Raw genomic sequence first — 18,842 nt, 5'->3', positions numbered from 1 at the left:
ATGGTCATGATTCTGATGAATCAAAATCTGAAATGGCCTTAGCTCATTTGGGGCTCCACATGCCACTGAACCAAGAGGCAAAGAAAGGGGTTCACAGTACTGGGTGAAGTGATTGATCCTGGCCACCAGGGTGAAACAGGACTGCTGCTACTGAATGGAGGCAAGGAGGACAGTGTCTGAAATGAGGGGCATCACTGGAGCACCCCTGCATCTGATAGTCCTGGTCAATGGAAAACTGGGTTAACCCCCAAAATAAGGGAACCAAGGACTCAGATCCTGCAAGAATGAAGGTTCGAGTCACCCCACTTGGTAATGAACCCTGTCCAAAAAAGTGCCTGCAAAGGTGAAAGAGAACAGAGAATGGGAGCTATAAGAAGACATCTAGGGGGATGCCTGGGTGGCCCAGTCGGTTAAGCATCTGCCTTCAGCTCAGGTCATGATCCCAGGGTCATGGGATCGAATCCCACATTCGGCCCCTTGCTCAACAGGGAGCCTGCTTCTCCTTCTGCCTGCCACTCCCCATGCTTGTGCGCACGCACTCTCTCTCTGACAAATAACTAAATAAAATAAAATAAAATAAAAATCTAAAAGAGAAGACATCTGGGATTACCTTGGCCTTGGGGCCAGCCGTAGGTGGAAATTGTCACAGCCATATTTCTTCTTCTCCCTTTCACCCGTTACTTTGTCTGAGGAACACCAGTGATTTCAGCTGGGAGTGTGACCAGTTAACATTACCCCATGATATGATAGCTGGTGGGACATTGTGGGTCCCCTGTGTTGGAGAGACAAGATTTTTTTTTTTAAAGATTTTATTTATTTGAGAGAGAGAGCGAGAGTAGGAACACAAGCAGGGGGAGTGGGAGAGGGAGAAGTTCTCACTGAGCAGAGAGCCCGATGTGGGGCTGGATCCCAGGACCCCGGGATCATGACCTGAGCTGAAGGCAGATGCTTAACTGAGTCACCCGGGCGCCCCAAGAGACAAGATTTTCACCTGGAAAAAGGTCTCGGTGGATGCTGGGGGGCCAAAGGGGTAGACTGTGCCATTGACCTTTTCTTTGCCCTTGAGACCCACCCCGGACCCCTGTCCCCTTCTCCACTCTGCCCTCTGCCCCAGGAGGCCGACCCATGTGGGCCACGTCCAATGTCTCCTGTGTCCTGGGAGAGCCCCACGGAGATGGGAGAGAGAGGGGAGAGGTCAGGTTGTTTGTCTTCTCCCCGCGCAGGACTGCGTCCCTGGACCAAGGTCACGTCTTCTCTCACAGGCCTTGTAAGAGAGTTCTCTCCCTGCGGAGGCCAGTGGCCGTTCGCTCCCTCGTCCCTTCCAGCCTTGTGGTGGCAATGCTCGGCTGCTACTGAACATGGGTGGCTGCCCTATCCCTTGTGGTTCCCTGACACCCACATCGTTTTTGTAAATAAACCCTCCTCATTATCCTATTTTGAATGTGCCATCTGTTTCCTACTGGGAGACTGACTGATGCAGTGGGTTTGATGCCAAAATTACTCTGCTAACAGTTTCATATTTAAACTTCAGTTTGTGATGTCCTGGCATTTCCCCTGCCCCCTTATATGGGAGCTGTTTAAGCCCCCGAGGAGGGTCTGCCCCATGCCAGGCAAAAGGGTGAACTAAGACAACGTAAGCCCCCAGCACAGTGCCTGTCTACCGACAGTCTCAGTAAATGCTAGAAGGATCCCCCCGCCTCCCACTGCCCCATCACCATCCTCAGCACACCAGGCTCCACACTTTAGACGAGGCTGGGGGAGGGGGGTGGCATCTTTTGTGACCTGTCATGCATGTTAGCAATTTGGGTAGGAAGGGTTAAACTAGAGAAATTTGGCCAAAAATGACTATTTTATTGAATAACTATTTTATTGTTCAATTCTTAAATTTTCATACACTTGAAAAAGGCAGGAAGGGAGAATACATAATTTAATACATTTGGAAACAAAAGTGGACTCCTAGGCAGGGCAGACTCGTCCTGGCAGGGGAGCCGGGGCAGATGTCCCACGAAGTTAATGACACTTCAGCCCCAGGGCACCTCCTGCACGCAAGGCCCCTCGATGGTCCCCTACCTAACTTTGCATTCATAATTTGCCTCTTTCTCTGAAAGACAGCACCCCTCACACATATTGTTTAAGTTTCAGGCCCCACAAAACCTGGGGATCCACCCTGCAGGGAAGTTATTACATTCGGTGTCCTTTCCGGGACACAGTGAAATTCTGTTTGGGATGCATTAGAGGCCTTCTCGTCTGCCAGCTGACATCAAGAGAAGTCACATGTATTCTGGAGGAATCCAAACAAAATGGCTCCGGGGAGATGCGTGCCTTGTGTGCTGCATGCCGGGCACACAAGCACCCTCAGCCTCTCCGCTTCGCCCACGATCCAGAACGTGTGGGATTATGGATGCAGACTTGTGCCCAGGGGCAGTGCATGGGGCCCCACCTCCCAGAGCACCTGCAGTGACCTGACCTCCCGGTGAGCACTCAGTCCATCACGACAACCATTACCCACGACCTCTGACCACTGCTGCTTTACTTTACAGCAGGACAGCTGTCCTCAGCTACACAATGCCAGGGCCTAAGGCCTCCACTCTGTTATTCAAAAAGAATGTCATCTAATTTGTATCCAAAAGCCTAACATCTGTGAATCCTTTGACCTTGTGATTCCATGCCTAGGAATCTTAGCCATAAGAAAGAATGAAATCTTGCCATTTGTGACAACCTGGATGGACCTAGAAGGTATTATGTTCAATGAAATAAGCCAGACACAAAAAGACAAATATTGTGTAATTCCATTTATATAGAGAAACTAGGGGCGCCTGGGTGGCTCAGTCGGTTAAGTGTCTGACTCTTGGTTTTGGCTCAGGTCATGATCTCAGGGTTGTGAGATCAAGCCCCACGTTGGGTTCCACGCTCGGCATGGAGTCTGCTTGAGGTTCTCTCTCTCCCTCTACCTCTCCCCCCCACTTGCATTCTCTCTCTCTAATCAATCAATCAATCATTAAAAAAAAAGAACCATAAATTCCCAGAGACAGAAAGTAGAATAGAATGATGGTTGCCAGAGGCCGTGGGAGGCGGATTGCAGTTATTGATTAATGGGCACAGAGTTTCAGATTTGGAAGATGACAAAGTTCTGTGGATGGATGGTGGCGACGGTCACGTGGCGCTGTGACTGTAACTTGATACCACTGAATCGTATGCTTAAAAATAGTGGAAATGGTAAACTTTGTGTTACGTATTTTTACCACAATAAAAATAACATGCAAAGCAATACTATACATAGTTTGTAAGTGTATACAAATACACTTACAATAAAAGCATAAAGACAGGCATGAGAATGGTGAACTGCAACATCAGGGGAGCAGTTACACTGAGGGGGGCAGGGATGCTGGTAGGCAAGAGTAGACAGGATGCTGTAGTTGCACCTGGGTGTTTCCATTCTAAAAACAAATTATGAAGAAAATAGGACAAGCTAGGTGTTAGGCATACATGTGTCTCATCATTATACTCTAAAATTTTTTTAAAGATTTATTTATTTTTTAGAGGTGGGGGGAGGAGCAGAGGGAGAGGGAAAGAGAATCTTCAAGCAGACTCCCTGCTGAGTGCAGAGCCCTACCTGGAGCTCAGTCTCATGACCCTGAGTTCATGACCTGAGCCAAAGCCAAGAGTTGGACACTCAATCGATGAAGCCACCCAGGTGCCCCAATATACTCTAAATTTAAAATATATATATGTATATATATATTTTAACAATTTTATTTATTTGACAGAGAGCACAAGCAGGGGAATGGCAGGCAGAAGCAGAGGGAGAAGCAGGCTCCCCGCCTAGCAGGGAGGCTGACACGGGACTCGATCCCAGGACCCTGAGATAACCAGAGCAGAAGGCAGATGCTTAACTGTCTGAGCCACCCAGGCGCCCCTACTCTAAAATTTTTAATATGCCTTGAGTTCTGCATAATCTGAATGAACAAGATATCCTGTACGCCTGGTAAGTAGGAGTCACTTGGCAGCCCTGTCTGCACCACGCATGTCAATGGCTTCTTTGGAGCCCTGACCCTAAGAATAAGCATCCACCCTCCTCACGTCACCTGAGTAGCCTCCACTTATTTGCCGAGTCTGGAGCAGAGCCTGGAAGTTCCAGGCCCACCCTCTCCAGGCTGACCAAAGCACATCCTTCTTGCAAGAATCCCTGGCAGTGGGAGCACAGAGAAACCACCTGAGGAATCCAAGCTACCAAACCTGCCTCGTGTGTGAGTTAAGGGCAAGAAGGCTGCCTTCCGTGGGGAAATGGGGAAGGGTTACTCTCGGGCGGGCAATCTCCCGTCCTGCCAGCTTCACTGTGTGAGGGGCTCGCAGGGAACAAGTCGGGGGGTCTGGAGTTGATTTCCACACTGACGAGGCTGTTCAGCAGCGCCTGCCAAAGACCACTCCTTCCCCATGAGGAATGATGAGAACCTTCCCACACGAGCCTGAGACAGACATGTCAACTGTGATGAACCCCCACGTTTCGGACAAGGGTCTCCCCCGCTGTGCTGAGCCGAAGGCCTCTGTGGAGGGGCTTGCTCTGAGCAGTGCCTCTTGCCCCCCTTCACTGCCACGCAGATAGCGGAGCCAAGGGGTTCACCTGGACTCCCGCGCAGGCACAGTCTTACTTTGTGGCTGGGAGGCCTGCCTTGATGCTGATCTTGGCTTCTCTGACCCCCGTTATCCTTGGAAGTAAAGCTCAGGGGGTTGCCGGCTGTCCTACTTCAGGCCACAGATCTGTGTCATGCAGGGTTCAGAGCATGAAGGCGGCCGGTAGAGCAGCCTCGTGGTGACTGGCTGACGGGCCGCTCCGCCAGTGGAGGCCTGGCCTTAAACGCACCTTCTCTGGAGCCCTGGGGAAAGTTTGTGGGCTCTGCCACATGAGGCCTGCACGGGGGAGTGAGGGCAGGCATTCTCCCAGCCTTGAGCTGCTGGGAGGGAGTTAACTGGGGCGGCTCCACCCACGAGGACCCCCCCTCCCCACCACCTGCATGCCTAAAACACATCGTCTCTAATGGTTACAACAGCCTCTCAAAAAGATACCATTCCCACTTCACAGACAAAGAAACCGAGGCCCAAAGAGTTGACGTGAGTCGCCGCACTCCTGGATGTGCACACCCGATGTGGCAGAAGCAGGCTGGGAGGTGGCCCCGTCTGCCGCCCCAGACGGGAGGGCCGGGGGTGGGGGCTCCCCCCACGCCCCCCCCTGCAGCGCCGGGCTCCGTGCCGGGGTGCAGGTGCCCGAGGCCCCCCCGGCTGGCAGGCGGCGGCCAGCGAGGCCAGGAGTGGGCGGCTTTCGAGGCGGCAGTCGTGCACAGCTGCGGAGGGCTGTCGTGTTACAGACCCACGTGCTCCTCGCCTGCCCTTTTGTTTTCTTAACTTCTCACCACAATAGAAACTGCTTATCTGCAGGTGGGCCGCTATTCTGAGAGCTCCGGCGGGGCGCCGCGAGTGGCGCTCGGGCAGGAGGCCGCTGCTACAGTCCCAGCGCTGGCCGCCACAGGCCCCTTCCCCTCCCGTAACCCAGTGGGGCACGCCAAGCAGGCTGCCTGACTCTCGCTTAAGCTTCCAAATGATTTTCTAATAAACTGACACACAGTACAGGAAAGCGCGGAAAATGCCTCTGCGACCGTACAGATGGTTGTAAAGCAACAGCTGGTCATCGGGGCAGGAAATGGAACCTCACCAGCACCCCAGATTCTGGCCATGTTACTTTCCGGCTGGCAGTCACACCCCATGCCGGACTCCCCGCTCTCAGAGTCTCCAGGAATCATTTGCATGCACGCTGATGAGAAGTCCAGGGGTCTGGAGCTGATTCTGGGAGACAAGGCTGGGAGGAAGGTGGTCAGTGCAACTGCTCAGCATCACCTGATATGTATGGATATATGTATCCAGGTAGGTAGGTACGGAGACAGACGGATGGATGGATTGGTCTGCTCCTCACACCTGAGTTTAGGCCAGACAGGCAGAGCCCCACAGTACTGCTGGGCCATTAGAACATGCTTGGACATGTGATGGGAATGAAGGAATGTGCCCTCACTGGAAGGCCTCAGCAGAAGGACCTGGTTGAGACTCTATCCAGCCAGAAGTGACAAAAAACTGAAAACCAGTGGCTTGAACAACTAAGGGGTTTGTTTTCCTCATATAACATGACTCGAAGGTGCCGCAGGCCACCCGGTCTGTCTCCAACTTTCTGCTCTGCCATCTCAAGCATGTGGTTTTCAGCCTCAGGTTCATTGCCTCACCATTGCAAGGTGGCTTCTGCCATTCCTAGGACTTCATCTGTGCTCAAGGCAGGCAGGCAGGAAGGGGAAGGGCAAAGGGCAAAGCCAGCTGAGTCTTTCACCTCTCAAGGAGCCTCTTCCAGTAACCTCCACTTGCCTCTCATTGGTCAGAATTGCGTCCTTGGCCACTCTTAATTGCAGGGGAGCCTGGGAAATCAACTTTTAAAAAAGAGCTGGTCACACCACTACCCCAAGAATAGATACTGAGAAGGGAACTCGTACTGTTCTTCCTCAAAGAAATACTTTGGATTCAGGGCAGTGAGGAACCCCCCACCCCCCGCCAGCTGCCTCCCAAGTTTGGTGGGTCCAGTAAGTAGCCACAGGGCTCCTATTCAGTGGGGCTGTAAGTCTGGGCCCCAGAGCTGGATGACAGAGGACTAAGAAAAGGCTAAGCCATCTCTCAAGGTCCCCTCTCACTCCTTCCCCCACACAGCCTGCAGCCTCACTGCAAAACCAAAGCTGAATATTTTAAAGTGTTGTTTCCCCACCAATGATGCACCTGCTTGTAAATGTGTTAAGACGAGCTAAGTGGTAGGACTTAAGTGAGGGCATCCAAGAAGGTCAAGGCACAGATACCCCGAAATCAGCCAGGAGCTACATTCTCGTGGGCGGAGGCCCCATCCGGATCCGGAGAAGAACGATCAGAGCATTATGTTTATCCACCATCCATAATTATTCTATAGCTTTTTTCTAAGTATGACAATATTATTTTTTACTTTTTTATTCCTTTTCTTTTTTAAATTATCAGTATTATATTATGATGATTTCTAAGAGTTCCTTCTATATAGAGGGTTTCAACCATGTTCAGAGTACCTAAAGGTAAAGGGGCACTGATAGTCCAGAGTCAACAATGCAGGCTGAGGTCTGACTGGAGGGAAGGGCCCCGAATGCTTGGGGGAGAACGGGGCGGGGGGGGCATAGTGGGGTCAGGTCTCCTCCTCACCACTCCCCATCAGAATTTAGGACACTGAGATATTTAAAAATTGGGATATTTCGCATCAAAATAGGGGTTTCTACCTTTGGAAAAATCAGGAGATCTAGCAAATAAGGAGTCCGCATTGCTTTAGGTCAACCATCTTCTGCAGTGGAGACCTTCACACAGGAAAGCACGTCCAGCTCACCGTAGTCCTCCTCACTCCCCAAGATGGTGCTCTTGTACTGTTGTTCCCTTATCCCCACGTATTTCTGCACATTTGTGTTACTAGAGTTTGAGTTTGCAACCCCTAATGGAGAACAGAGCCTCTAATTTCTATACCAGCGGCCTAGGATGATAGAGTGAGTTGCCCAGGACACAAAGCCTGGAATGGCATAGCCGAGTCTGCAGTCAGGGTCTCCTGGGACCCAGTTATGATTGAAAACATCTCTCGTGGACATTTACAAACATTGCTAACCCCATTGCTCCCAGGGCCGTGAGCTGCGGTCACCTGGGAGCATCTGAATGTTGCTGACACCAGGCTGTGTTTGTGGAACTCCTGGACGGGCAGGGAGATGCCCAATAGGCTGGGCGCAGCGGGAGCCCCTGACCCCGGGCCCTGTTCCCACGGGGAGCGGAAGTCCCAGCGGTTGAGGTGAGAATGTGAGGCTGCCCTGGGTGGGCAGAGGCAGCCACAGACAGCTGCAGCAGGCTGGTGCCAGACCCAGATGTACTCTCTTCACCCTTTCTGCAAAATTGCTGCCATGTGCAGAAATATAGAAACGTGCAAAATCTGAGAGCCAGCACTCAGGAGTCGGCCCCCACCCTCCTGTGTATGCAGGCGGCCCTCGTGACTCAGCCCCAGCCCAACCATGCACATCTTTCAGGCAACTCGGGGTTAAAGAGAGAGAGGTGTTTTTGATCCCCAGAGGGGTGGTTTGAGCAGGAGAGGAGAGGGAGGGGCCTCAGGCCTTGGCCAGCAGGTGGGTCTCGCCTTGGGAGGACGGAGGGGGGGGGGGGGGGGCTGCAATGCAGGCTGGTGGCCAAGCTGGCGGGCCAAGCGGGAAAGAAGCAAAGCCCCCATGGTGGTCTTCCTGGTCTGCCGTCCTCCTCTGTGTCCTCACTCTGCCAGCAACCCCTCTCCTCTTGCCCGGACAGAGCCCCAGCCCCCAGCCCTGGAAGTGTCCTGTCTGCTGTCTTTGTCCTCTGGGGCCTCTCCTGTCCCAGGGATGGCCCAGGAGAGTAGGGATGCAGCTACTGCGTCCCCAATACCTCAGGGCAAGTTTCCTCTGCAGCCTTCCTGTGGTCGTTATGCAGCCTAGGGGAGGACGGAGCGGGGAGACACCTGTGCCCACGGGGGGCCACCCTGCTCCCATGGCTCCCACTGGCACTCCTTTTCTGACAACACAGGCACCCACTCCCTCATCAGCATCCGAGAGGCAGTGTTAAGTCATGGCCCTCAGACCAGAGTGAATAACGAGAGACCGAGAGGTTGGCAGGCGGCTCCTTACCTGGGTCCCCCATAAGGGACAGCATAGTGATTCAGGACGTAGCTCTTCCCACCCGAGCTCACAGAGATGGTCCTGTTCTCCAACCAGAAGTCCAATTCCAAGGCTAGGGTCCCGATGTTGTCCCTGGGGTGGAGCCAGGCACCGCCTCAGCCCAGGCACGGCCCCTCAGTCGCACCCTGGGAGGTCCCAGGTAGGGCGGCCTGCGCGGCAGCAGGGGGGCTGGGGGGCCCACCGGAGGAAGGCGGTGTCGTTGGTGTGGGTCACGTAGCGGTCCATCATGAGAGTCAGGAGGGGGGGCGGGCTCCGCTGCAGGTAATACACGCGGGCCCCGTTGGGGACGTGTCCGTAGCTGCCAGGAAGGACGCGGGCTGAGGTGCGTCTGCCCAGCGGCGAAGGCCAAGGCCAATCCAGCGCCAAGCCCTTGGCACCCCCTTCTCCGCCCCAGCCTTGAGGGGCCCGCCCCCCCTTACATCCGCACCAGGTCCAGGAAGTTCTGCAGCATGCCCTTCACCGTCCCGGGCATCTCAGAGAGGAGCAGCCCCTCCATCACCCAGTAGGAGTCCCTGGGGAAGCGGACAGCTCGCGCACCGGCCTGTGCACCCGGGCCAGTCAGGGTGCCCCCCTCTGCTCGGGACAGCCCGCTGGCCCCGGGCTCCCCGACTCCCGGCCTGCAGGCCTGGCTGCTCACCAGTAGTAGAACTCCACGAAGCGCCCGCCAGGCACGATGAAGGGGTGTGCCGAGTAGATCAGAGAGAACTGCTCCGGGTGGCTGAGGACCTCTGGCTTCACCTGCAGTCGGGACAGGGGCACAGGGAGCCCACAGGCCCCGCCGTGTGGAGGCCCTGGCGGCCGGTGCATGCGTTCTGGCTCTGCTGCTGGTCAGCCGTGTGGCTTTGGTCAAGGCCGGAGCCGCCGCAAGCCAGGTCTGCTCGGCCCCACAGGCCGGCCTCTGGAGTCCCTGCTAACTCAGCCCGGCCCTGGCAGGGGCTCACCAGGCAGCGGCCAGTATCAGGACCAGGCAGGGGGACCGTTTCCTCCACTCCCGTTCCGCCATCTCTGCTGCCACCGCCCAGCCAGGCGCAGAGACCCAGGGCCCCCATCCTCTGGCCCAGGTGTGGAGTGTGAAAGTTAATGAAAGGAAACTTCATTTAGAATGGAGTCGGGAGGCCGGCAGGTGAACCTCTCCGACCCCACCACTCTTCGTCAATTGCAGACCCAAACTTTCAGGTGGATGCTACCTTATTATCCCGGCAAGAGGGGAAGGTTTCTTCCGCCCCAGCAACAGCCCAGCCAATGAGAGGCAGCCGCAGCTCAGCCAATGAAAAGCTACTGTACTCAGGGCGCCTGGGTGGCTCAGTTGGTTAAGCGACTGCTTTCGGCTCAGGTCATGATCCTGGAGTCTGAGGATCGAGTCCCGCATCGGGCTCCCTGCTCAGCAGGGAGTCTGCTTCTCCCTCTGACCCTTCCCCCTCTCATGTGCTCGCTCTCTCTCTCCCTCTCTCTCATTCTCTCTCTCTCTCAAATAAATAAATAAAATCTTTAAAAAAGAAAAGCTACTGTACTCAGAACTCCCAGTTTACTCCAGTGGACTTTTTGTTTATAACAGCCTTCCCAACATCCCCCTCTCCTCCATAAAAGAGCGCAACTCTCCGGGGTTGTGCGGCCTTGTCCAGGGTTTTCCGGTAGTTTCTTCCTTCTGTATTGCAGTTCTCTGCTGTTCCTAAATTAACCCATTTTTGTTGGCGAAATACCTGGCAGTTTTATTTGTAAGGTTATTTTTAACCCTAAACCGTTTGCCCAGTGAGGCAGACGTACATGATCGTGGTGTCGGGAGCGCAACTGTAGGACCACAGTGGGGCTTGCTCTGCCCCCCTGCCAGGTGTTTTCTCCGTTCATTGTCTCCTGGTTCTGTACCAGTGAGTGTGGTGTCAGAGGGAGAGGGGTCAGCTGTCAGTTATTTTGAGGGGAGTAGTGGAACAGAGCTTGGCTTTGTTCCTGTGGGGCTGGCTGGGTGAGGAAGCGGCCCGAGCTAGGAAGGAGCCTGGAGCACCACTCCGTGCCGGCAGGTGCCAGGGCCCTGAGGCCTGCCTGGGAGGACAGATGCTGTGCAGCCTTGTGCAAAACACTGCCCTCTCTGAGCCTGAGACAAAGGGCGGAAGTGTCTAACAGACTGTTGAGCACAGGTCACAATCAGCAGTGGCAGTTATTCCCAAGCAGAGGTTTGGCCCGGTTAGCTCAGGGAACAGAGAGCCCTGCTGGGGAGTGAACAGTTACCACTGGTGTAAGAGGCAGGTCGGAGTAGCCTGGAGGTGGCAGGACAGGCTGGGTGTGCCAGGGAAGAGGCTGTTGAGGGCTTCGGGGAAGAGGTGAAGAATTAGAAGTACTTTCACTTCTAACCCCCCTGCCCCTACCCCCCTGAGTTTCTTTCTAGAGAGCTGCAGTAGGATACAGGGTTGGGGCCTTCTGTCTAAACCTAGTTTCACCTCAGAGTATGCTTCCAAAGCCATGAATTACTGGAATTTGCAGAAATAGTGCTGGGCTGTTTTTTTTTTTTTTAAGATTATTTATGTATTTGAGAGAGAGAGAGCACATAAGAGGGGGAAGGGTCAGAGGGAGAAGCAGATTCCCTGCTGAGCAGGGATCCCAATGCAGGACTCGATCCCGGGACTCCAGGATCATGACCTGAGCCGAAGGCAGTGGCTTAACCAACTGAGCCACCCAGGTGCCCCTGTGCTGGGCTGTTTTTGAAGGCTACCTATGAAACGAGGAGAAAGGTGCCTGGCTTGACTATGACCTGGAACAGGGAAGGTCTTGGGATTTGTACCCATTCAGCCACACCTGTTTGGGGAACAGCTGCTACTCCTGGGTGTCGTGGATAAGGCCCTGAAATATCTGGAGGTGAGGGGGGCAGCAGAGCGGGCTGGTATACTGGGGGCAGGACCACCTGCTCTCTCCCTGAGTCTGAACTACGGACCTCTGGCAAGTGGCAGCCACCCCCTCCTGCCCCCACTCTGGGTCTGAGCCTGCGGGTCCCACTGGAGCCACTAGGGGGCAACTGTGAGCTAAAAAGACAGAAGCCCAGGAAGGGGGCCATCTGGCTTAAGGAGGACCCAGCCTCTTGGCTCCTCATCCAGCCCCCACCCACAGTCCTAGAAATGTCTGGAACCTTCTAGGACAGCCAGATCTTGACCTACCGGTACGGGATCCCGACCTCCCTCCGGAAAACAGGCCAGCAGTGGGACTTCCCCAATGCCTGGGCCCCCCTGCAGGACCTGGTCATCAGAGGTAGGGAGTAGGGAGGTGGGGATGGGGCATATCCCAGGGCCATCCCCCGCTTGCATCTGGAGGGTCCGCCCCCTGCTGCTGGGAAGGTGTGAACAAAGCACGTGGGGTCCTTCCCTGGCTCTTCTGGTCTCGTGGCTTCCCACTCGGCTGACCTTTGATAGAGGGAACCAGCCCTCCTTTCTCCCTCCAAAGCCAGGCCCTGGGGAAGGAGCACACTGGCTTTTCGTGTGACTCACGATGGAGGTCTTAGGGCCCGGGCCTCTTTCCCTCCTTGAGGAGAGTAAGGCTCTGGCCACCCCAGGGGACTCAGGAGATTCAGGGTCCTGCCTGGGGTGGGGTCTAGGTCTGGCCAAGTCTCCTTCACCTCGGGCCCAGGAAGTGGCTTTCCAGCTGGCTCAGAATTGGATCCGAACCAACTTTGAGGTCTACTCCCAAAAGTCAGCCATGTTTGAGGAGGTGAGCTGCTCCTGAGCCCAGAGCCTCCTGGGCTCCTCCCCACGGTGAGCTGGGGGGAGGCCAGGCTTCACCAAGCCCAGGGGCAGTGGGGACGCCCGGTGGCCATTCTTGGGCACTGCAGGGGTCAGAGCTGCAGGCCAGAGCAGCTTCTCCCAAAGGGGCTCCCATCTCTTGCTCCCCCTGGAGGGCTGAGGTGGGGGGCCTGGGGGTGGTGTCCCACCTTAGAGTCTGTCCTGCTGTTCCCAGTGTGACATCAGCACCGGTGGTCAGCCAGGGGGCGGAGGGGGGCATGACGTTCAGGCGAGTGGGCCCACACCCTACGGGGAACTCCAGGGCTGGCTGTGTTGTCCCCACAACCGCCCATGACCTCCCCTGTCCGGGCCTCTGTTTCCTCCCACGTATGTGGGTCCCCAGGGAGGAGGCTGACTGGAGCTCCTTTGCACCCCTGGGGCTGGGCAGTTCTCGGGCCTCTGGGTGGGGAATCTCACAGCCCCTAAAAGGATTTGGGGCCTCCCCCAGAGATCTTGCCCCACTGACCCTGTCTCTCTCCAGGAGGGCTTTGGCTGGACCAGTGGAGTGGTCCTGATGCTCCTGGACCGCTAGGGTGACCGGCTGAGCTCGGGGACCCAGACAGCTTTCCTGGAGCCCCCCCCCCCCCCCCCCCGCCTCACGGCTGCCCTTCTACTCAGCCTCCCGCTCAGCCTCCTGCCTCCTGCCACAGTGATGGGCCTCCCTGCCCCGTCTGCCTCATTAAACTTCTGCGTGAGTCCCTACCTTCGCCTGCCTCTTCATCTTCCATCCCCCACCCCCAGCCAGTCCTTGGAGTGGGGTCAGGGGAGGGACCTAGAAGTCATGGGTTGGGCCCTTGTTCCTCCTGGAACATCATTGTCCCTCCTGGAACATCAGTAAGGGGGACGTCCTGTTTTGTGGGGACACAATCCCATACCCCATGTAACCTGGCCTCCCAAACATGTAGTCCAAATGCTTTATTGTTCTGTTGAAGGGGTGTACAAATACTAAAAATCACCCAGACCTGGTGTCCCAGCTACAAGTGGGCCCCAAGTGCTGGGAAGGAGGACAGGGAGGTGGGATGAAACACCGCCTCCCTGAACTACCTTTCAAAAAAGTCCAAATTTGAACATACTAGTCTAGATCATCTTATGCCCCTGGGTACTTTGGAAAACAGTGCAGGAATACTGGCACTTATTTTGTGAGCTTTATGTGCGCAGAGAGGAAGGGAGCCCTGCAAAGACCACTGTCCTCCCAGGGTGAGAATATAAAAGTTGAGAGAATTGAAGGGATTGGGCGTTCTGTGTTACTAATTGGAGCTTTCGGTGCCACTTTCATGGATAGAACATCTAGACAGAAGATCATAAAGGAAAGAGAAGACCAGCACCATAAAACAATTAGACCTAATATATATAGAATTCCGTACCCAGCAACAGTAGAATACATAATTCTTTTCAAGTGCACATAGAACATTCTCCAGGGTAGATCATATGTTAGGCCACAAAACAAGTCTCAGTAAATTTTAAAAGATTGAAATTATAGAAAGTATCTTCTCCAACCATAATGGAATGAAGCTAGTAATAAATAACAGAAGGAAAACTGGAAAATGTGGAAATTGACACACTTTTAAGCAACCAGAGAGTCAAAAGAAGAAATCACAAAGAAGGGAAATAAGAAAATACTTACAGATGAATGAAAACAAGGAGACAATATACCAAAATTTATGGGATGCAGCAAAGGCAGTTCTCAGAGGGAAATTTACAGGAGTGTTTACATTACAAAAGATCTTAAATAAATAACCGTCTTTATACCTTGAGAAATAGAGGAAAGCAAGCTAAACCCAAAGCTAGCAGAAGAGTAAAGAAAGATTGAGCATAAGGAAATAATATGGAGAATAGAAAATCAAGAGAGAAAAATCAAATCAAAAGTTTCTTTGGAAAAAAAGAATAGATCTGTATTTTTAAATTTCTCTTTTTAGATTTTATTTATTTGACCGAAAGTACAAGCAGAGAGAGCAGCAGAGGGAAAGGGAGAAGCAGACTTTGCACTGAGCAGGGAGCCCGATCCAGGGCTGATCCCAGGACCCTGAGATCAGGACCTGAGCAGAAGGCAGACACTTAACCACCGAGGCGCCCCAAGAAAATAGATCTTTAGCTATGGAAAAAAATTGACAAAGGCCAAAGAAGGTACAAATAAAATCAGAAATGAAAATGGTGGGGCGCCTGGGTGGCTCAGTCATTAAGCGTCTGCTTTCCGCTCAGGTCATGATCCCGGGGTCCTGCGATCGAGCCCCGCATCAGGCTCCCTGCTCGGCGGGAAGCCTGCTTCTCCCTCTCCCACTCCTCCTGCTTGTGTTCCTGCTCTCCCTGTCTCTCTCTGTCAGATAAATAAAATCTAAAGAAAGAAAAAGAAAGGAAGAAAGAAAATGGAGACACTACTACAGACCTTATAAAAATAGAGAAAACTGAGAACATTGGATAACCACTACAAAATGTACAAATTCCTAGGAACACACAAATTACCAAATAGATGCAAGAAGAAATAGAAAATCTCAACAGATTTATAATGAGGTTATAATAAAAAACCACCCAACAATGAAAACTCCATGTGATGGTTAATTTTATGTATCAGCTTGGCTAGGCCAAGGTAACACAATATTTTTTTTTAATTTTTTTAAAGATTTTATTTATTTGACAGAGACACAGCGAGAGAAGGAACAGAAGCAGGGGGAGCGGGAGAGGGAGAAGCAGGCTTCCCGCTGAGCAGGGAGCCCGATGCGGGGCTCGATCCCAGGACCCTGGGACCATGACCTGAGCTGAAGGCAGATGCCTAACGACTGAGCCATCCAGGCACCCTGGTAACACAATATTTAGTCAAAAATTATTGTAGATGTTTCTAGGAAGGTATTTTTAGATTAGATTAACCCTTAAATCAGGAGACTTCTGAGTAAATTAGCCTTGTCACCTTAATAAAAATAGCCAATTAGCTTACAGGAAAATGAGTTTATTTGGAAATAGCAGAGGAATTGCAATTCAGGGCATGCAAACCATAGGCAAGTCCAGACAACAGAGGAGGAGGAGTGTTCTTTTATAGAGGAAAGAAGGAAGTTGAGAGGGGCAGTTTGGAGTGAAACTCCATTCCAAACAGAGCAAGAATTTGTGATTGTAGTGACTTCTCATTGGCTGAGCTGTGGTGGTTCTCATTGGCTGGGTTGCTGGGCAAAGAGAAAAACCTTTCCTTCTGCTGGGATGCAGAAAATTAGCTTTGAAGAGTGGTACCTCTGTGAGCATGCCACCTTCAGGACTTCCCAACTATATTTTGAAATGAGATTTTCCTTTATTCACTTCATACCCTCCATATTGTGAGTGGACCTCCTCCAATCAGTTGAAGTCCTTAATAGAAAAACACTGACCTCCCCAGAAGACGAGGGAATTCTGCCCAACAGACTGCCTTAGACTTCTCTGGGTCTCCAGCCTGCTGACCTAGTTTGCAGATTTTGGACTTGTGAACCTCCACAATCACGTAATCAAAAATTTAAAGATAACTCTCAGTCTCTCTCTCCACACACATTCTATTGTATCTGTTTCTCTGGAGAATCCTAATACAGTCCAAGACCAACATCTTCATTGGCCAACTCTACCACACATCTAAAGAAGAGTCAAAGGGGTACCTGGGTGGCTCAGTTGGTTAAACATCCTTGGCTCGGGGTCTTGGGATCAAGCCTTCAGTGGGGAGCTTGCTTCTCCCTCTCGTTCTGCCTCTCCCCTTCACTTGTTCTCTTTCTCAAATAAAATAAAAAATAATAAAAATAAAGAAGAGTTAACCCCAATCCTTTTCAAACTCTTCCAAAATAGGATGAAACACTTCCTAACACCTCCTATGAAGCCAACAATACCTGATGCTTATGCTATATAAAGATCTCACAAGAAAATTATTTATGTATGTGATGCAAAAATCCTCAACAAAATACTAGCAAACCAAATCCAATGGCTTAGTAAAAGAGTTATACACCATGCAAGTGAGATTTATCCTAAGAATGCAAGGATGGCTCAACAGAAGAAAATCAGTGTAATGCACTGCATTAATAGAACAGAGGAAAAAAACTCTACACGATTATTGATGCAGAAAAGGTATTTGACTAAACCCAACACACTTTCATGACAAAAACATTCTAAAAACTAGCAATAAAAGGGAACTTCTTCAGAGCACTTTAGGGAATTAATGAAAAACTCACATGTAGTATCACAATGGTGAAAGACTGGAAGCTTTCTCCTTAAAATTAGGAATGAGACAAGGATGTCTACTTTCACCTCAGCTGTTCAACACCGTACCAGAAATTCTAGCTGAAGCAACAGGACAAAAAGAAAGAAAGAAAAGAAAAGGCGTTCAAATTAGAAAGGAAGAATTTATTCACAGATGACGTGATTCGATGTATAGAAAATCCTGAAAGATCCACAGGAAAGCTGGGTCTGATAAATAGATTCAGCAAAGTTGCAGGCAGAAGATTAATACTCAAAAATCAGTTGCATTTCTACATACCTGCCAAGAAAAATCTGAAAAGGAAATTTAAGAAGCCATCACATGTGCAAACATCTAATAAATAAAATACCTAGGAATAAACTTACCCAAGGAGATGAAAGACTTCTACACTGAACATGGCAAAAGTCACAGAAGGACACAAATTGTATGATTCCACTTACATGAAGTATCAAGACTAGGTAAATTCATAGACACGGAAGGTAGAATAGTGGTTTCCAGGGGCCGTGGGGAGAGAGGACTGAGGACTTACTGCTTGATGTTATAGAATGTATCTTTGGGATGATAAAAGTTTTGATGGGGTGCCTGGGTGCTGCATTTGGTTAAGCATCCATCTGACTCTTGCTTTCGGCTCAGGTTGTAATCTCAGGGTAATGAGATTGAGCCCCTCATCAGGCTCCATTCTCAGCAGAGCCACCTTAGGATCCTCTCTTCTTCTCCCTCTGCCCCTCCCACTTGTGTACGTGCACTCTTTCCCCCCTCCCAAAATCTTTTTTTTAAGATTTTTTTAATTTATTGACAGCAAGCAGGGGGAGAGGGAGAAGCAGACTTCCCTCTGAGCAAGGAGCCCGATGCGGGGCTCGATCCCAGGACCCTGGGATCATGACCTGAGCGGAAGGCAGACACTTAATGACTGAGCCACACAGGCGCCCCTAAAATAAATCTTTTTTTTTAAAACATTTTGAAAATAGTGGTGATAGTTGGGAAATACTATGAATATAATGTAAATGAATTCTGTAATTTAAAATGGATGAAATGGCAGATTTTATGTGATATCCATTCAACCACAAGAAACATTTTTAAAAAGGAAGGATGCTCATGGATCAAAAGAACAAATATTGTTAAAATGTTTATGTTACCATAGAGCAATCTACACATTCAGTGCAATCCCTATCAAAATACCATCAACAATTTTCACAGAGCTGGAACAAATAATCCTAAAATTTGTATGGAACCAGAAAAGACCCTGAGTAGCCAGAGGAATGTTGAAAAAGAAAAGCAAAGCTGGGTGCCTGGGTGGCTCAGTTGGTTAAGCGACTGCCTTCGGCTCAGGTCATGATCCTGGAGTCCCGGGATCGAGTCCCACATCGGCCTCCCTGCTTGGCGGGGAGTCTGCTTCTCCCTCTGACCCTCTTCCCTCTTGTGCTCTCTATCTCTCATTCTCTCTCTCTAATAAATAAATAAAATCTTTAAAAAAAAAAAAAAAAAGAAAAGCAAAGCTGGTGGCATCACAATTCTGGACTTCAAGCTGTATTACAAAGCCGTAATCATCGAGACAGTATGGTATTGGCACAAAAACAAACACATAGATCAATGGAATAGAATAGAAACCCCAGAAATGAACCCTCAACTCTGTAGTCAATTAATCTTTGACAAAGCAGGAAAGAATATGCAATGGAAAAAAAGTCTCTTCAACAAATGGTATTGGGAGGTTTGGAAAGCCACATGCAGAAGAATGAACCTGGACCATTTCCTTACACCACACACAAAAATAGACTCAAAATGGATGAAAGACCTAAATGTGAGACAGGAATCCATCAAAATCCTAGAGGAGAACACAGGCAGCAACCTCTTGACCTTGGCCGCAGCAACTTCTTGGTAGACACGTCTCCAAAGGCAAGGGAAACAAAAGTAAAAATGAACTAGTGGGACTTCATCAAGATAAAAAGCTTTTGCACAGCAAAGGAAACAGTCGACAAAACCAAAAGACCACCGACAGAATGGGAGAAGATATTTGCAAATGACATATCAGATAAAGGGCTAGTATCCAAGATCTATAAAAAGCTTATCAAACTCTACACCCAAAGAACAAATAATCCAGGCAGG

At 51.1% G+C, this 18,842-nt stretch overlaps 1 long non-coding RNA gene across 1 annotated transcript; it reads left to right on the top strand.

Annotated features, from left to right (window-relative positions):
* The first annotated feature begins 11,713 nt into the window (after window positions 1-11,713).
* LOC112840180 (uncharacterized) lies at window positions 11,714-13,244 on the top strand. The gene is made up of 3 exons (XR_012381586.1): window positions 11,714-12,014; window positions 12,358-12,470; window positions 13,023-13,244. It is a non-coding gene; the product is annotated as an uncharacterized lncRNA (long non-coding RNA).
* Window positions 13,245-18,842: the final 5,598 nt, after the last annotated feature.

This window comes from Callorhinus ursinus, unplaced genomic scaffold, assembly GCF_003265705.2.
Source record: "Callorhinus ursinus isolate GAN/ISIS: 27379988/994484 unplaced genomic scaffold, GSC_fseal_2.0 scaffold19, whole genome shotgun sequence".
NCBI lineage: Eukaryota > Metazoa > Chordata > Mammalia > Carnivora > Otariidae > Callorhinus > Callorhinus ursinus.
The sequence above is the reverse complement of the archived record's forward strand: the minus strand, read 5'-3'. Positions and strand labels throughout refer to the sequence as shown.